General features: G+C 42.7%; 1 protein-coding gene across 2 annotated transcripts in view; it reads left to right on the top strand.

Annotated features, from left to right (window-relative positions):
* The window catches only part of pvrl2l (PVR cell adhesion molecule related 2 like), a 250,335-nt gene that overhangs the window by 157,430 nt on the left and 74,534 nt on the right, over positions 1–18,371 (top strand). The window lies entirely within an intron of this gene.

Here is an 18,371-nt window from a genome sequence, read left to right as displayed (position 1 = left end):
TCCTAATGTGCCGCTGTGCTGACTCGAGTCAGCCTCAACTGCTGAACTTGCCACTGAGGTCGGCGCTGGGCCTTTAGTCTCTGACATTTAAAGAAATAACTCCAGATTTTCTGGAAAAACAGATTTTCTTGCCAAGTTAGAGGAGGAGACTGCGACGCCTGTGCCATGATCTTATCTCAGCATACAGACAGTAAACAGTCTGTCTGCCAGTTACTCTAAAGCTCACTTAAGACCACGCTGTTTATTTTTCATCAATACATTTAAAAAACAAAGATTAAAATAAAAAAAAACAGTTTTGCAGCGTTTGTTTTCGGTCTTTATGCTAAGCTAAGTCAGCCAGATGCAAACTGTGGCTGCACGTTTAACGCACACAGAGTGACGTGGATCGTCTCGTCCAGCTCTGTGCACGAAAACAAGCAAGCATCCGACCCAGAGAGTCAAACTACCCCCTGCTGCTGCATGGTGACAATTAAAATGAACCAGATTTACAGTGATACAGTGTGTGTGTGTGTGTGTGTGTGTGTGTGTTTGTGTGTGTGTGTGTGTGTGTGTGTCGGCGTCTTGCAACAGTCGATGATTAGCTGCCAAGTTTAGGAGGTGAAGTAAAAGTCACTGTTCTCTACTGCAGCATTGAAATGCTCACTTTAGAGCTTCTTATGGTGTGTGTGTGTGTGTGTGTGTGTGTGTGTGTGTGTGTGTGTGTGGAGAAGAGCGTGCAGTGTGTGTTTTGTATGAGGATGCAAAGATGTGTTTTTCTTTACAGCAGGCTGCAGGTCTGACAGTTGCTGAGATATGAGCTCATGTATGTGTGTGTGGGCGGGTGCATCAGTCGTCAGTGTGTGTGTGTGTGTGAGTGTGTGTGTGTGTGTGTGTGTGTGTGTGTGTGTGTGTGTGTGTGGCTATGAGAGCACAAACTTCTACACTACTTTAGGGAACAAACTTGACAGCTGAGTAGGTTTTTATTGTGAGTTGTGTGTGTGTGTGTGTGTGTGTGTGTGTGTGTGTGTGTGTCATGTGTCTGCGGGTGTTCTTTCACTTATTTGCACTTTTTAGACAATATGCAGCAGCAATTAGCATAATTTCATGCACACACACACACACACATACTATATACTATACTACACTATATGACCCTGTGACAACACAAAGGAGCCAGCGAGCGAAGACGAGAGAAAAGCTGCAATTACCAATTCTGACACCTCGACTGACAGAAATATTACTGTCACTGCGAGAGACAGATTGCCGTTCACTGTTTCTGGCTGGCTCACATTTCTTAAACGTGGCTCTTATCTGTCAAAGTTGATCTTCCTGGAGATGCAGTTAGAGATCAGACCGGTGTTGTTATCTTTTCAGGATTTTTGAATTCCATTTTTTTTTTTGTCTGTCTGCGATCAAAAGAAGAGGAGTCCTAATCTCTCTTCCTTTCAAAGGCGTGTTATCTGAGAAATTTGAAAGCTCTGGCACAAGACGATCTTAGCTGCAGGAGTTATCGATCAACACCAATGACGCTGCTGTTTCTTCTCCTTTATGCTTTTCACAAAGTTTCTGCCACAAAATCATTATTATTATTATTTTTTTGGAAAGGCGCACCTTTTCAGCTGCTCGGCGACGGAGCCCCGTGTTTTTAATTAAGTGTCGCTGCACTTGCAGTCAAGCAGCGACTGAAAATAATGGTTTTGTGAGACGTTATGTTGCATCGTGGTATATTCCCTTTTCCTTCTACATTTAAAATGTATTAGCTTTGTTCAACAAAGGAGAAAAACTAATGAAATAAATTAGAAACAAAAGAAACAGGTCACACAAATAACAGTTCATTATGAGTGGTGAACGTGCAGTGTGCTGCCGTCACTAGACGTGTTTGCTGACTTACTCGTGTTGGGAATTAAATGCAAAATAACCTCACAACAATTCAAATTCTGAATCTTTAAAGCTTGTAGTAACGAGTAGTATCATTGACACGCAGCTCCTCATGTTGTTTCACCTTTGCACCTGATTAGAGACGCTGCATCTATGATGTGACTGTTGGGGGGCAAAAGGTGCCGTAAACAAGTCACAGACTGTGATTTACTATGATATTTCACTCAATACTCCATCCTAGGAGTCTGACCTTGTCATGGATGCAGTAAAATAAAATCATTTCTGCCGTATCAGTTTTTTTTTTCTTTTCAATGCGGCTTTAAAGGCCTGGTGTTTAAGCTTTATGTGGATCTATTGACACAATGAGATTTAATATGTGTGTTACCTTGAGCTGCCCAGGGCGGCTTCCAGACGGGGGCCACCGAGAGCCACCGGAAGTTCTCCTACACCTTTGAAAGAGGAGGGTGAGTGAGGTGAGGGGTATTCAGTTGGGTGAAGTCAGCAACCTCACCTCTAGGTACCGCTAAATCCTAAACACTGGACCTTTTTAAAAGTAAACGAGGCTAAGAGCATCCAGCGGAATAAACCCTGCCACCTGTTGTGACTATTTACAGAAACGTGCAGAGAAAAGAGCAGCAGAAAGAAAAGATGAGACGAATAAAGAGCAGCAGAAAGAAAAGATGAGACGTATAAAGAGCAGCAGATCGAATTAGCAGGAAGATGAAACTGGAGAGTTAAACTTCAGCCGAGCTCCAGCCTGATTTATTCTGTTTATCCTCAGAGAAAGTGGAGGAATCTGTTCAGGAGGGAGGATTTGGAGACTGTGTGATATTGTGGGTTTAACTGTCTTTACAGGCACTCAGACCGGAGACGTATTACCGAGATGGATTTGTGTCTGTTTCTCGTCTTTTTGTACCGGCTCCTCTGTGCCGGGCATAATAAACCAGAGGCGTCGGATTGTGTGTGACACCTGTTGGCCGGTTTTTGATTCATGAGCTTCCATCGCTGTTGGTTGATTGAAAGTTCAGCTGGTAACTGGATCTTCTGTTGCAGCGTCAGTATTCGCTCGGTGTTGGGGGAAACATCTATTTTTTTTCCTCTTTTTCTCAGCAGAGGGAAATCAGTTTCTTTTTTTATCTTGACCACCATGCATCACTGGCTTTGTCCAGAGCTGACAGGGTGTTGTCAGCTTAATTCTCACAGTCTGTAGAAGTACATGTCATACTTGAAATGCAGCGATAACAGTGAGTTTTCAGTCATTCCTGGTAGGTGGGAGCTCTGCGTGTACAAAGAGTGACGTGTGGTCACAGTAACGGTGACAAGTCTTGATATATGATGGAAATCAAACCTGCACGCAGCTGCATTTTAATTAATTGGAGCTGCTGTACCAACAGTAACGATCAACTATTTCTGTTTCTTGATTCATCGTGTGTCACATAACGAAGCCAATTGGACTGCTCTAAAAATAAGCCCTGAGCTGCCAGACTGAAGCGAGCTCCAGAAGATAATTGAAAAAAAAAAGTTTTCAATTAATAAATGAACCCGATCTGCAGGCACGGCCTTCGTCGCTGCCTCGCGGTTACACATTCTGTCTCCTCTGTCGAATCCGCTGGTTCAAATCGTGCTTTTCATTTTGCCGCCAGCTGTTTGCTCGTCTGCAGGTCCCTCCTGTATTCTGCTCGGCTCCCATCAAGACGAGGAAGGGAGGGAGGGAAAAAAACAACAAAGGGAAATGAAAGAATAAAGGAGAAAAGCAGTGATCTACATTAAATATAATTGCTACCATTTTACATTTCATCAAGTCTTCTCCTGGTGGGCACTGTGTGAGAATGACCATCCTACTTTTCTCATCTCCTTTCTCCGTGTTCCTCTCTAACTAAATCAAGAAAATAATCCAGTTTCTGCCTCCTCGGTCTGAAGGGAGCAGACTGTGTGTGCATATCTTGATTGTGGAGACATGTCTGCTTTCTGATTGGAGTATATTTATCATTTATACCTGCAGTTTAACAGCCTGAGCCTCGAGTGTGAGGGCAATACATTGGTGCAAACAGCCAATAACTAGCAGTGCAGGTTAAACTCTATTTCATAAAGGCAATAAGAAGATATTCATAGCCTCACTGCTGAGGATGTATTTTTTCTGCAAAGACCACACAGTGAGTGTGGAGGCGCCATCGTCAAAGCTCTAATGAATCAGTATTGTAGCAAAACAGACCTTTCTATTTGCTAAAGTCTTTTTACTGTGCGCACATTCAGCAGCTGAAGTCTCTTTGTATCCGAGCTGCACGGCGCAGGCTGTAATTGCTGCTGTTGCAGAGCTGATTGAGTAATTACAATCAGAACCAGAGACACTTTGTTCACCGAGTACAATGAATGTACAGAAATGTGTCTCGGTGAAAGTTCTCCGCGGAATGATGCCCTCTATGAAACCTATTCCGTGAATTCATCACGTTAGTCATCGTCTCACATGGTTTTAATTTGCCAACGTGATCAAGCCTCTCCGGAGGAAGGAAGCCGTGGAAATCTCTTTGGCAAAGTCAAATCCAGAGCTGCTCACCAAACACTTACTGACACGGGATGATTTATAAAGCAATTATTCACTTTATGTTGTTTCTCTGCAGCGTCTTTGCTGCTAAATGTTCAATGCTGTTGTTTCAGTCAGTCAGACGCTGTGGGCAGAACCGACTTCTTCCTTCTTCTCTGGTAAAATGTTCAGAGGCTCTGACTGACTGTCAGTGAGGAACAATGTATCAGTGAGGTCGTAAGTAAAGACTTTTTTGATCTTGGTCACCTCTGCGTCCTGGAAGTTGCATTGACGAGCGGTTTGGAGCTGTGTTTTTAAAAAGTGTTCTGCAAAGTGAAATTACTGCTTTTGTGGAGGGTGTCTGGCGGCTTTGCAGAGAGCGAGAGTTAGTTTCCCATCAGAAAGAGCTGTCTGACAGCAAGGTTAAAATATTTTTAATACACTATCCACTTAAAGCAACATTGATTTTCCAACTTTAGTTGCTGTCTACATCCACAGCAGTGCTCAGCTTCCACGTGGGGCGTCCTGTCTGCTTCTCCAAAGCGGGGGGCGTCCACTGTCGCTTTATAAATTGTGAACTAACCCTTTAAGGTGTGAGAGCAAGAAAGAGAGAGAGAGAGAGAGAGAGAGAGATCGTGGTGTGGTTTATTCCAGGAAAAGTCAGCAGTGACTTTGTGCTTTCAGCTTGAACTTTAAGAGCTGGTACGTGATCTTATCAGGATGTTCTCAGTGGGTCGCCTCAGTTCTTTTGTCCTACCAGGCGTTCTCGTCTCTCCGCCTTTGCACTGCAGTCAGAACAGCTGAGTCACTCCCATCTTTACAGGCCAAGAACTTATCTCAACAAACCACCTTGTGTTCGCGTCTCCTGCTCACTCACATATTCTCTTATCTTCTGGGAGAAGACAATCCCTTTCCCTCTTTTCTCTTATTTTTGTTTATATTTCTATTATTTAGTATCTCCACAGCGTCATATGGACCCTGCACTCATTACTGCTGCATCCTTGTTCAGTCTTATTCTGACTTCTGCCTGTGCAAACAAAACTCTAAGTCAAAGCCAGTGCACTTACATAACCGTGTAAGTTCAATTATCACGCGCTAGTTAAAGGATGCTTTTTTTTCTGCAGCGCAGTCATTTTTTATTTAGACGCTGTTTGAAGATTGAAAGCTTCCGTCTGAAGGAAAATAAATGAATCTCTGACAGAATGATTGCAGGCATGCGAGGAAAACACATCACGCTGAAGTTATGAGTCATCCTCAAATGTTCATGTGGAGAGAGTCATCTTGTTTTTGGAAATATTGACTGATAGATTTCAGGTAGTATCGTATATTTCTAGGTTAGCGTGCGTGGTGTGAGACTGACAGACGTAAACATAACACCTCTGTTCAAACCTGCCATGAACTGGGAGCGCTAATAATAATTTGACAATGACTGTGGCTTTTTTTAGGCACGCTCGCGTTGGTCCTATCACAGAGTGGTTCATTCAGCTGAACACACAGTAAGCGGTGCTCCGTCGAGCCTGACAGACATCCATACCAGATGCTGCTAAAATAACGCTGGGACGACACTGAGAGGCTCGGGATGAGCGTCTGCCCTCAGGCCACTCGGATCCTATGGAAATATTGTCACTATAATATCTCCTTTATGACTTTATGTGACAAATAAATTGAATTGAATTGAAAACACCGCCGTGCACGACCTCGCAGAGTGCCAGCATGGCTGTTCCTTTGTCGTGTTAAAAGATTGGTCGGCGCTTTTTGATCTTTTTGCTGCTCATGCATTATGAAAAAAATGCACATTGCTTTATATTACATTACATTGTAGTTGGTAGTAGTACGGCGTTGTGGGCGGCCGGGGTGTATTATTTGGGCTGGTCCAGGTTTAGAACGGGTCTGAGTCATTCCCAGCACTTAGATTGGGTTTGAGAAGCCACCTGTAGCTGGGGAGCTTGAATCCAAGCAGCAGCCTCCATGAGGTCTATGTCATTTTTCAAGCAGGTGAGTCAGTCTCCATAGTGATATATTAACATGTCCAACTTCACAGCAGTTTTGGTCTCTGTAGCTAATTTCCTCGTTCATGACAACTGTACTGAGGGTGAATTTATATACAACTCACCTGTTCAAATCATATTAAAGCTTAGAGTTGTGCATAATTAACGGTGTAGCTGCTGTGACTGACAGGTAAATGCCATCACAGATGACTTATTAGAGCACCCAGGTGTCATTTAGCCCGCCTCAGGTCCGCCGATGATCTCTGCTCATTGTTGGATTAGCCGGCCGATGGAAACCTCATGCTCTGTCCATTATTTCGTGGTTGAATCCAGTCCAGAGCTGCTGCTTTCTGGGTGCACGTGCACGTAAATATATTCTGACATTATTTTATATTTGTCCTGAAACTTCTGAGGCCCCATTACAGTCCTGATATGGTTTGACCTGGCTGTGTTGCATTTATGGATGTATTAAAGTCAATATCTGAAGGCTCTTCAGGTTAAAGGGCTGTGCTGTTATCAGCGCAGAGGCTCACACCTCAAAGCTGAGCTGTGCATCGCGCTCTGCATTAAAGACGTCTCTGCTGCGTCTCCTCTGTCTGTCCCTCCTCGTTATTCCTCTCCCTTTTTCAAAAACACACCAACTAGAACTCGTTATCTTCCACGCCACCCAAACACACCTCCTCTCTCGCGTTAACGAGAACAAGATTCCTGAGCTATTTCTCTTTCTTCTCCTCTTAGTTTTCATCACTCGTTCTTTCTCTCCATCTGTTCTGCAGATGAAAGAAGGCTCTGGTCTCGTTCTGCAGGGGTTTAAACATCCTTTTTGATTTCGGTTCAAGGAAGAAATTATTCCGAGGAAGCGGCCGAACAGCTGCGATATGTAGCCAAGATGGTATCGGAAGAGAGAAATAAAGTGGGGAACGTGTCAACAGCAATTACTGAGCGTTTTGACCACCGGGCGAGCAGCAGCCGCGGTTATTTGAAAGTCAGGTTGCTTCTTATCTTCATGTAAACAAATAAAGCTTTAAAAAATCCTCAATATTCCCAACCACACTCCTACATGTTTGTTTTACAAATGAATGTGTTCATCGAGTCTGTTGCAGTGTGAAGGACAGGTTTACGGGGAGATGTTGAACTTTTTCCTCGTCCTTCTCTGGCTTCTTCAGCCTGATACGCAGCTTCAGCCCTGCATGGTCGAGAGAGGTTTGATCTGTCCGACGTCGTGGACAGGAGACAGTCAGTCACACACAAACCGAGTAAACATGGTTGTTCGAGGTCCGTCAATCAGCTGTCGTCCTCGACGTTTGGATTTGAGACAAAGGAGGGAGGATGGACTGTAGCTTCATCTTTAGGAGCATCACCTGCAGCGCTGCCTTCAAAACAAGTCAAACAAATCGTGTGCTGCTAACTATGACGGACTTTTGTTTTGTCATTTTGATCATACAGTACCATAAATACGTATAATAACTACACGCTGTTTTTCTCATGGAGGACACAGTGACTGTGTTGGATGTATTCGCAGTGATTTCCACTTCCTCCTCTGAGATAATCGCTGTAATCCTTTTGCTCTTTTTCTTCAGGTTGTTTTCATTCCGTCCTTGTCACTCGATGTCAGCCGCGCCTCAGAGAAAACCTCTTTTTTTTCCATTTTAATATTCATTCTGCTAAATATTTTCAGATGTGATGTGATGGATCTGTGTGGAGGATTTAGTGGCAGATTGCAACCCCTTTGTTTCACCCTCTCCTTCTCAGCATGAAGGTAATAAAGCCGGTGCTGAGTTTGTCCTTCCTGGGCTCCTGTAGTAGTCTAGCGTACCTAACATCACCTGTTCGACCCTTCATGTATTAAGACAGCTGCATATGGCCACAACACTCCTGGTGGTCACTCACAGTACTGCAGCCAGTGAAAGCCTCTTCCATCGACCTTGACTATAAATCTGTAAAACTGTTGACAGGAGACCTCTGACTGCAAACAGCATCAATTATTACTCTTTGAATTGTGGGTTATTTAATTCATGAAGGTTTCATGTTTTATTTGTGTAAGTCTGAGAAACACTGTGTGCATGTGCACCAGAAGCCTGAAGATGTTTTTGTGCGCTGGCACTGTGTTTGAGTATAATACAATACATCCACGCTTAAAACAGCGTGTCACATCCTGAAGTCTGCTGGATTTCTCTTACTGAAAGCATTTTCTCCGTCTTCTTCCTTAAGTTGCGTGTGCTCACTTTCAATCAGCATTAAACGATTCAGAGCCAAATATGATTCATGTAAACAACTCCCAACAAGAGTCCTCCACAAATCAAACGAGCTCACGTATTAGCAAACACCTGCCTCATTATATCTGACAGAAACACGCAGCGTGACCGTCTCAGTAGGATTCGTTGTTCTTGGTAAGTGTCGAGCGCAGGTTCAAATATTCAGCAGTTTCTGTCAGTTTGTCTTCAGTTCACCACGTTCTTCTCTCGTCTCTTTTCTTTGGTTCTCATTTGGAAATTTTGCAAAATGTTTCAGCTGGAAGCTGCCGCAGGGATCCTGTGGACAAACAGCTTTCACGTTAATGTCAGAGAAGGAGCTTCAGCCTGAAACATTTGAAGGAGCCTCGGCTGCAGGTCTGCTCAGCACGCAGCGATCAGTCATCGTTCCAGGTGATTTGTCTTCATGTATAAACTTTTCTGGCACCAACGAATGAGTCAGATTGTAAATACCACAGTTCATCTGGATAAAACAAAGAAACGCATCGCTTTTAATTAACGGAGTTTGATGGATAATTGACATAGGTTTGGGGTGAAATGAACTCTCTGAGCTGCACTGAATATAAATCTGAATATTTACAGAGACGCCTCCACCACAGCTGTCCCCACCTGTACAACCGAACCAACGCTCTGTGTATCAATCAATCACTGCTCGCTGCAGAGGCATGTGATCTCATTGTTTTCCTTTCTCTTCTCCTCCTCCTCCTTTTTCATTTCATATCTTTCTGCTTTGCCCCAGTCACATTATTTTCTGTATTTGAGCGTTATTAAAGTGGCACGGCTTTATGAAGAAATTGGTTCTGAGTTTTTATAGTCGCGGGGCTTTGATGGCGTGAGTGGCACTGATGTGACGGTAAACAATGGGAAATTGGGTTTTAAAATGAGATACCGGGGGGATTTGATGCATGGTGGGAGTAGCTTCAGAGGAGGAACAGCAGAGATTTCTATCTAAATGAAGAGAGAGGCAAACACGCAGTGTGTCAACACTTCCTGTAGTGTACAGGCCAGCTTCCACTTCCACTGCTCAGGTTAACAAGTTCCTGAAAAGCCTGAGCCGGGTTCGCCTCGTCTTGCTAAGAGCAGTTAACTCAATGACCGTTGATCTCATCTCGTTCTTGGTCCAATCTACAAAGCTCTGAATGGTTTGGTTGATTTTCCAACCAGGAAATCGTCCAACAATGAGCTCAACAGCAGACCTCAGAGAAAAAATAAAAGACGGGGCCAGTAATTCAGAGGTCTGGATCCAGGCTACCAAAATTCTTCAGTCACAACATTGATGTTTTTTTTAAGTTTAGGCTCCACTTGGATTTAAAACAGAGTTCTGTTAGTTTAAGAAATGTTCGGCTGCACAGCGTGAATTTGTATTTAATTGGGATTTAAGCGGTTAAGAAGTAAAAAGGAAGCATTGAACTGCAGAAACAATTTGGACTGACCTCGTTATCTAAGTAGTTCATTATTCATTTTAAGTGGCGGTAAAGAGTTTGTCCCCATTCAGGTGAAATCACCAATCCATGTATTCAAACTGGCAGAAAATTGGCCACCGTGCAACAAAACAAAGTTTGTTTGTTCATTGTATATTTCTCTAATCTTTCCTCTTTTGTGAAGCGTTGGACACTTGGCTGGAGTTTAGAGGGGAAAGGAACTCGTAAACATCAGCGACAGGCAGACACTGATATTATTCATTCTATACTCTTTTTATGCAACATGCAGCAGAGTAAAGGTACAATATTTCCCAGTGATTTGTAGTGCAGTCAGTAAAAATTAGCATCAAATGGAGACTCTTACCTTAAACACCTTAAAATTGTTCTTGTACTTTCCACCAAACACAAACTATAACCGCGGTGTTCGCTCCTGCTGGTTGATCCCAATGCTACAATTTAAAGTTAATGTCCTTTATATATCTGAACTTTGACTGAACCGGAACGTGCTGTTCAACATAAATTTCAGGTTTTCTTCTCTGTACAATGCACTCAGTCTGTTTTATGACCCCGTGTTTGCAGAAATCCCATAAAAATGACAAAATATGCATCAGCGAGGAATAATAAGCGTTCTTCATTTTCGGAAAGGCTTACCTTTTTTTGTGTGTGCACATCTTTGATCCATCTGTAACATCCAGGAAGGTATAATCCTCTAATCTCTCCTATTCCTCGCTCTTACCGCAGCCAAATATTTCCTATGATCTTCCCTTCTTACTCAATTTTTATTTCAGTGCTGTGGGATTTTCTCTCTCTGCGTTTTAACAATTTAGCTGCTGTTGTTGCCGCTGTGATTTTGATGTATCTGAGGCTTTGACATCTGAAAGCTGTTGGGTCTTTTCACACACTTGAATAACACCAGAGGGCATGCTGAAAATCTCGAGCGCTGTTTTTGCGGTTCACTTCACGGCTTCCGCTTCAGTTTTAATCTGCAATTGTTGTCTTGACATATGTTTTTGTCTGCAGTGCTTTATGTTCTGCTGAAGACGTCCTTCAGAGGCTCAGCACGCAGGTAGTTACTGTCCCTGCAGAGGCTACTTTGATTCACCTTGTGTTTTCCTGATCATGTGCACTGATGTGAAGAATGCAGATGTTCTTGTTTTATGGAGTCAAAGACTGTCGGCGTGTCAGAGCTTTTACGATCTTTAGATTTCTGTTTACAGCCATGCCACCTTCAATAAAGGCTTTTAGTCACATCTAGCCGTGTAGTTACGGCCTCTTCAGTCGTCCTTCCAAACACGAAGTGGAAACTATGTGGTGGCCATGAAAAACATGACACACACGTTACATTCTGTAAATACAGTACGCACTGGACCTTTAACTTTCCTTTAAGGATCAGTATCACGAGTGTAATCAAAGAATTAGATCAGATTTCGAAGTTTAAAACCAAAAACTTTTGATATCACTGAATTTACAATTACAATTAAACTTATTACCACCAATTAGCTGAGGCTAATATGACTTTCATTTGTCACAGAGGAAGATTAATTAGAAATGTCTAAATAGCAGAAAGAGTATGACCGCGCGCGTGTGTGTGTGTGTGTGTGTGTGTGTGTGTGTTCGAGTTAATGAGCGATGAAAATGTTTCGAGTTGAGGAAAAATACGAAGACAAAGAAAATCATAATTGATGTGCGTAGGTGGCTGCTCCGAGCCAAGAAAGACTGACATACAAGCGAGTAATGGTATATCATTTATGATTTATTGCGTGTTATTTGGTTTCTGTAAACGTTTCTTTGGGCTCTTCTTGTCTGGTGTTCTTGCCAGTGAAGAACACGAGCGAGACAATGCACTGAAACTATAATATCATAAATATTTGTATCAGTCTGTAGCCTTGGATTTTGGCCTCTTGGAAGCAGATGGAGATTTGCAATTTCAAGTGTTGCTCTGCAGATGTCTCTCAGAATATATACCAACAAAAAAAACATCAGGTAAACTTCTCACGTACCAACAGACTAAACAAATTCATTTATTCATTCATTCAACTTGCTCTCAAGTAATACAAGAAATAAAAATAAAGAGAAAGAAAAACTGCTGATGAGGAAAACATTTCATCTCAAACAAATCCCCAAATTCTTACCAGTCGACCTTTCTGTGCCATCCCACAAAACAGCGAATATCCAGTTATAGCTCAGCTTACTTTGGGTTTTTAAAATATATATATATATAAACATATTTGTCCTCAAAACAAAAGATAACAAAGATCTATGCTGCTCAACAAGTAGCTCCCGTCATCATCACACACTCCTTTGAGTCTCTCTATTCAAATCAGAGTAATATCTGAATAAATTATCATCTTAATGCATGAGATGAATATGATATGCAATATAAAAAAAGAAACAAACAGCAGGGGTAAATGTGAAACGGTCGATTTGTATAATTACTTTGATAGCCGCAACCTCGCAACTCTCGAGTGTACGGGCTTTTCATGTGAGCTGATCGAAAACTAATCTTCATAAGACTTCCTCCAGGAAGCCGAAAACAAAAAGTGATGACATTTAAATATGAAAGGCTGCATAAAAAAACTCTGCTGACAGATCCTCGGTCGCACACAATGGACTCGTAAAAATAAAATCATCGCAGACCTGACAAGTTAATGTGACTGAAATCTGTGCTCAGTCTTGTAAATCTGTGAGCCACAAGACAACAGCATGTTTGCATTTCTCACCCTATAGACGTTTTGAAGCCTCGGTGTCGCTTCACCGTGTGAACACTGATAAATCACCCGGCCTCGTTCTTCTCGTGTTCGGAGGGTTCGTTTAGTTTCTCGACCACATAAATCTTTGTTTCTGGCTGCTCCACCAGAACGTGCGTCTCAATCATTTGTTGTTGCCTTCAGTTCGAACAGATGATGTTAAATTGTTCACGGACAATCCGTGCAAAGTGCTTCCAGTGCTGTATGACAGAATACACTTTTAGCTCCTCGCCTGCATGCAGCTTCAGTCTTTTGGCTTATTTGTAGCCATCAAGTGCTTATTCAGGACGCTTCTACAGGGTAAATGGTGAATGCACTGTACGTATATCAATCCTTTCTAGTCTTCCAACACTCAAAGCGCTTTACAGGACGTATCTCATTCACCCATTCACACACTGCAGCCTTCGTGAGTAATTTGGGGTTCAGTATCTTGCCCATGGACACTTCGACACGCAGACTGGCGGGGATCGAACTGCCGATCTTCTAAATGGTGGACGACCCGCTCTACCTCCAAACTCACTCACTGAGCTGATGTTAACCCTTGGAAGGCCTTAGCGTCGTTACTGCTTAATAGATCATAAGGCAAATATTCAGGACGCTTCTACAGGGTAAATGGTGAATGCACTGTACGTATATCAATCCTTTCTAGTCTTCCAACACTCAAAGCGCTTTACAGGACGTATCTCATTCACCCATTCACACACCGCAGCCTTCGGGAGTAATTTGGGGTTCAGTATCTTGCCCAAGGACACTTCGACATGCAGACTGGAGGGGATCGAACCGCCGATCTTCTGATTGGTGGATGTCCCGCTCTACCTCCAAACTCACTCACTGAGCTGATGTTATTGATAAAATCTGACAGTGAAATCAACAATCAGTGGCTCTGAATGAGAAGCATGTGTTTGTGTAGCTCCTGTAGATTACCAAGAATCTGGACTGTACATCAGCCACCATCACTGTAAACCTCTTCAGTCATTGCAACAGCAATTAGCTAACGAGCAATTTAAACTTGAAATGTCTGATTTTCTTAAATCAAACCAAACTCTGGACTGATGTTCAGTCTTTACTCAGTGATAATCCTCCTCCTCACACGACCCGATGAAGCAGATCGCCTCTAAAGTTAATGAGTTAATTACAGTTAGGATGATCAGCCGTCAACAGGGCCAAGACAGACGTGAGAACAGAGCTTTTCCTCGTCGTTGTCAGCCCCTGCTTCACCTCACACGCGGCAGATTGAATGGACGCGTGTCATGGCGGCGGGATGAGGAGGAGGAAGGTTATCTGGATGTTTTGTTGAAATGCGGCGTTGGAAATCGTGCTAATTAGCTGCTGTAACTGTTGTTTTCTTACAACTGAAACTGATGTGACAAGTATTTAAACGGTAAGGCGTTACCATGACAACACAGCCGACTGGATTTTGAAGGTGGCCAAAAAAAAAGTTTTCATAAAAACAGAAACCTGTGACATCAGCACACGCGTGTAAAACACACACTGACAAACACCCTTATAGAGTTAATGAGCACATTTACATGCACACTAATAATCTTTTTTTGTCTGTCCTCAAATTAAGTAAACACTGTTTAATAATTATCCCAATTAGAGTTAAAGGAATCATGTGACGATAATTGTATAATAATAATATCATAAACAGAGTAATTACAGTGATTAACACACATTGTTCTCTGCTCCGTTTCTTCATCCGGGTCATGATGAAGTCTTTGTTTTGACACGAAAGAAAGGATGAAAGAACCTTTACACGTTTAGACCTCTTTATGATCACCAGTAATTTATATTAATTAGTAGATCTGTGGCTTTTAAAGCTCTGTGTTTTATCTCAGGGCTGCATACGCTGCGTCCTGCTTTAAGAAAGACTTTTTTCTTTCCACTTTCCACAGACGTGATTTCAGAAAACTGGAGATTGGAGGCAGAGTTCATAATAATTCATTGATTTTTAAATGTAAAACTCCAGTATACTGCTAATGCATGGACTTGTCTATTCAGTCCGTGATTGGAAATCTGTGAATGCTCTGTGGGTAACGATCAGGACCCTGGTTTTGTCGATACTCTTGATATTTGTGCATATTGCGGAGCCGAAGGAGATTCATACCTGCAGCAGTTGTTGAGCTGTAACAGTCTGCAGGATCTTGCATGCATAGTGCTTTCTCTAAGAATTCACAGAGTTTCTGTGACCTGAAGTTCAGTTCAGTGCTTGAAGAGTCGAGACTCTCCTAAAGGGAAAAAGCAGAAACAAATACATATTTTAGGAGGGATGTTTCAACTTTACAAGTGCAGAGCTGAACTTTGGGGCACAGAAACTCTGAGTTCTTAGAGAAAGCAGAGACAAACACTTGTGTTATACATACGAGATCCAAAGGTCTGCGAACCTTTCCTCATTTTCAAATGTATGCAGATCGAGACGCAGCATTCACAGACGTTTACACGTTTTTTCAGTATTTTGGTACAGTGCTTCAGAAACTCTTCTTCTTCTTCTTCTTCTTCTTCTTCTTCTTCCCCCTGATGATGCTCTAATGATATGATGGGCTACGTACCGACACTTCCCTACAGACAAACACATGTATACATTTAATGAACGCCAGCGAATGGGAGCACAACTAGATAAACGCCATGCGTTGGAGAGTTGTGATTGGCTGTAGTCATAGCAACAAGATAAACGCTGTACGTCTGGTTGGTCGGTGATCAACGGCAGCTATGGAGCAGCAATAAACCGGTTGTTGTTTTGATTTTACACGTCTGTCAACTCCATTGATGGACTCTCTATGTTAGGCCAGAAATGTCGATCAATCGTGAAAATCAGGCATAATTTAGTTTATCCAAGTGCCGTTGCCATAGATACCGCATTGTGCAACGTAATCAGAAGATCCCTGAGCCGATCTGGTACCTACCCCGGCTCTGTGTGTGTTCATGCAAAGTCTGATCTGTATTTCAAACAGTGACAAGACTGGATTCCTGAAGCGTCAACAGGACGACAGTTTGATGCCCAAAACAACTTGTAGCTCAAACTTATTAAACATTAGAATAATATAACAGCACTCTGTAAAGCGTAGTGAGCAGTTTCCATTTTCCACTGTCGATCATTCAAAGTGTCTGTTTTTTTAAAAACTGATGAAGTCTGATCTCTGTTGTCCTTTTGAAAATGTCCAGCCCTGTGTTTTAGTCTTTGTGTACTTTGTGTGGGCGTCACCTGTTTAATCTGATTAGAGATTTAACAACTGTTGCTCCGTCTTAATTGAACACGCCAGAAATCTAACGTTGGAGCAGCAGCTTTGCTGTTTGTATCGTCTCCGCTGAACATCTACGTTGTTGTTGTTGTGTCTTGTTAAAGCCCTGCCCTGTGATTCCGTTAACAAAAAGGCAAATCACGGAACAAAACAGAATATAAACATTCTCTCCTTGAAGAATATAAATTGCAGATATCCAGCTTTTACCCGTCAGCGGAAGCACAAATCGAAGAAGAGGTTACTCGAGGTCTGCATCCTCTAACAGCTACAGGTCCTTTCCCTTGGCAAAACTTCGCTCCGTTGTCAGTTTTATTTTAGCTCAGCGTGCAACAATAAAAGGCCAATTACAGTCACAGGAAAAAACTAAGAAAGAATGAATCCACATGAGAAAAGACTAAACCCATGAGAGCTTTTTAAAGCCCGACAGAGGCTTCCACCAGCGGATACCTCGTCCAGCCTGACATAGAGAAACTGAAGTGAAGTGCTGCGATTGTGCAGACTTCTTTACATTCAGCTGGAAGTGGAGGCGTGAGTGTGCATAAACCCACACATAAAGTGTGTCAGGTTTATGACGGTCTTAATAATACACTCTGAACCTGATCCTGTGTGTTGGAGCTGCAGTGATGGAGACACGGCAGACTGAAAGGAGCCGGGTGAAGAGAGGGCGAGAGGAAGTGATCACTGCCATGCTCCTGTTCACTGTGAGGGTTTGTTACGTTTGTGTCTTTACCTCGTCTCCCCCTCTCTGTATGTGTGTGTCTACATTTCAGATATTCAGCTGATTGCAAAGAGGCGGCCTGTAGGCGTTCAGTGTCTTTCACAAAGCCATGTGGTAATAGCTTGTGGGCTGATCAAACCTGTGGATTTTCTTTCATGGGATTGGGGCCACCTTGCCACCTTTTCTCTACCTGCTTTCTGGCTCCAGATCCGACCTCATTGTCTTCGCTCTGCCCGATGAGGAGAAACGTCCCGATCGTATATTCGACGACCGCACTGACACGATAAATTCATCATAATCTCTATTTCCTCAGAATTATTTACAGCAACAACATCGTCACGCTGCTGCTCTGAATTAGCCTCTTTTATTCGCTGTTAATTTATTCCAAACAGATTTCTTTTTTCCAGCGCTCCTTGTTTCTTGCCGTTGATGAAAACCAACACTTCCCGTAGATGTTTCACAGCAGATTGCTTCCAGGGAATGAAGGAGATTACGCTCCCTGAACCGCTGGATGTGTTTTAACGTGAAACAGATGGAGGAGGTGTTCAGAACAGTCTGCGCTGACACCGGAACAGAAACAGAAAATAACTGTCACATGACACGATACAAAAATGAAACTTAATGCAGAAATAATGACGCTCACACGACAGCTCCAGATTCCCGTAAATACATACGTAAAGTTGTGAAGCTGAGGTGAATAAAGACTCTTTAAGAACTGACCAACTTGGCAGGTGTAGCTGTCCAGAGGCCTCCTCCTCCTCCTCCTCCTCCTCTGACTCTGCGATGGTGTTTTTTTATCAGCACTGCTCATGTGTCCTCACCCCTGAGGACGTTTTCCCACAAATGTGAACACCCACCGTGTAACCCGGCTGACCCGGTGAAGTGCGATCACCTGCAGGGCCACCAGTCTGACAGGTGTGATGTGCACTTTTCCACATCAGATATCTGGATGTTATATTCGAGTTTCAGGTGGAGGCTCAGTTTCACCGCCTCCCCATCCTTTTTTCCTCTCTCTTTAACAGCTGCACCTGCAGTTTGCAGAGGTGATGTGGATCTCTGTTAGCAACTGTTCAGACCGAAAATAACTCCGCATTAACAAACCGCAAAGTTCTGTGGGTACGTTGCTGGAGCTACCAGCCTGAGAATAAAAATACGATGCTGGATGTACAGTTTGAGACGGAGATTCATGAGTTTGGTGCTTTATCGGACACAGCAGTTTAAAATACTACGAGACGAGAGATCTTTACAACTCTGGAAAGTTATCACAGCCACAATCATTTTATCGAGGAGAGCCGCGTGTTTTATTATTTCATTTATGAGGTGGATGATGGTGATTATATATATATATGTGTGTGATCTGCAGAGCTTTTAGTATTTAATGGCAGCATGCACCCATCTTACCTCATCTCTTTGGTGTATACTAATATCAATAATCAGATTAAAACTTGAGTTAGTTAGTTTCGTTATCTGTGTGCTCAGCCTGTAACTCTCTGTCTGCACTGTGTTGCATTGCTGGAGGACTTTTGTTGAACTTTTTGCAGGATGACCTTCATTTTTCATGCTGAGTTTAAACATTTTTAAAAAACATGCATTGTAAAGTGCAAGATGCAAATAAGATCATGTTAAAA

Source organism: Larimichthys crocea, chromosome XIII, assembly GCF_000972845.2.
Source record: "Larimichthys crocea isolate SSNF chromosome XIII, L_crocea_2.0, whole genome shotgun sequence".
In the NCBI taxonomy this organism is placed as follows: Eukaryota; Metazoa; Chordata; class Actinopteri; family Sciaenidae; genus Larimichthys; species Larimichthys crocea.
The sequence above is the reverse complement of the archived record's forward strand: the minus strand, read 5'-3'. Positions and strand labels throughout refer to the sequence as shown.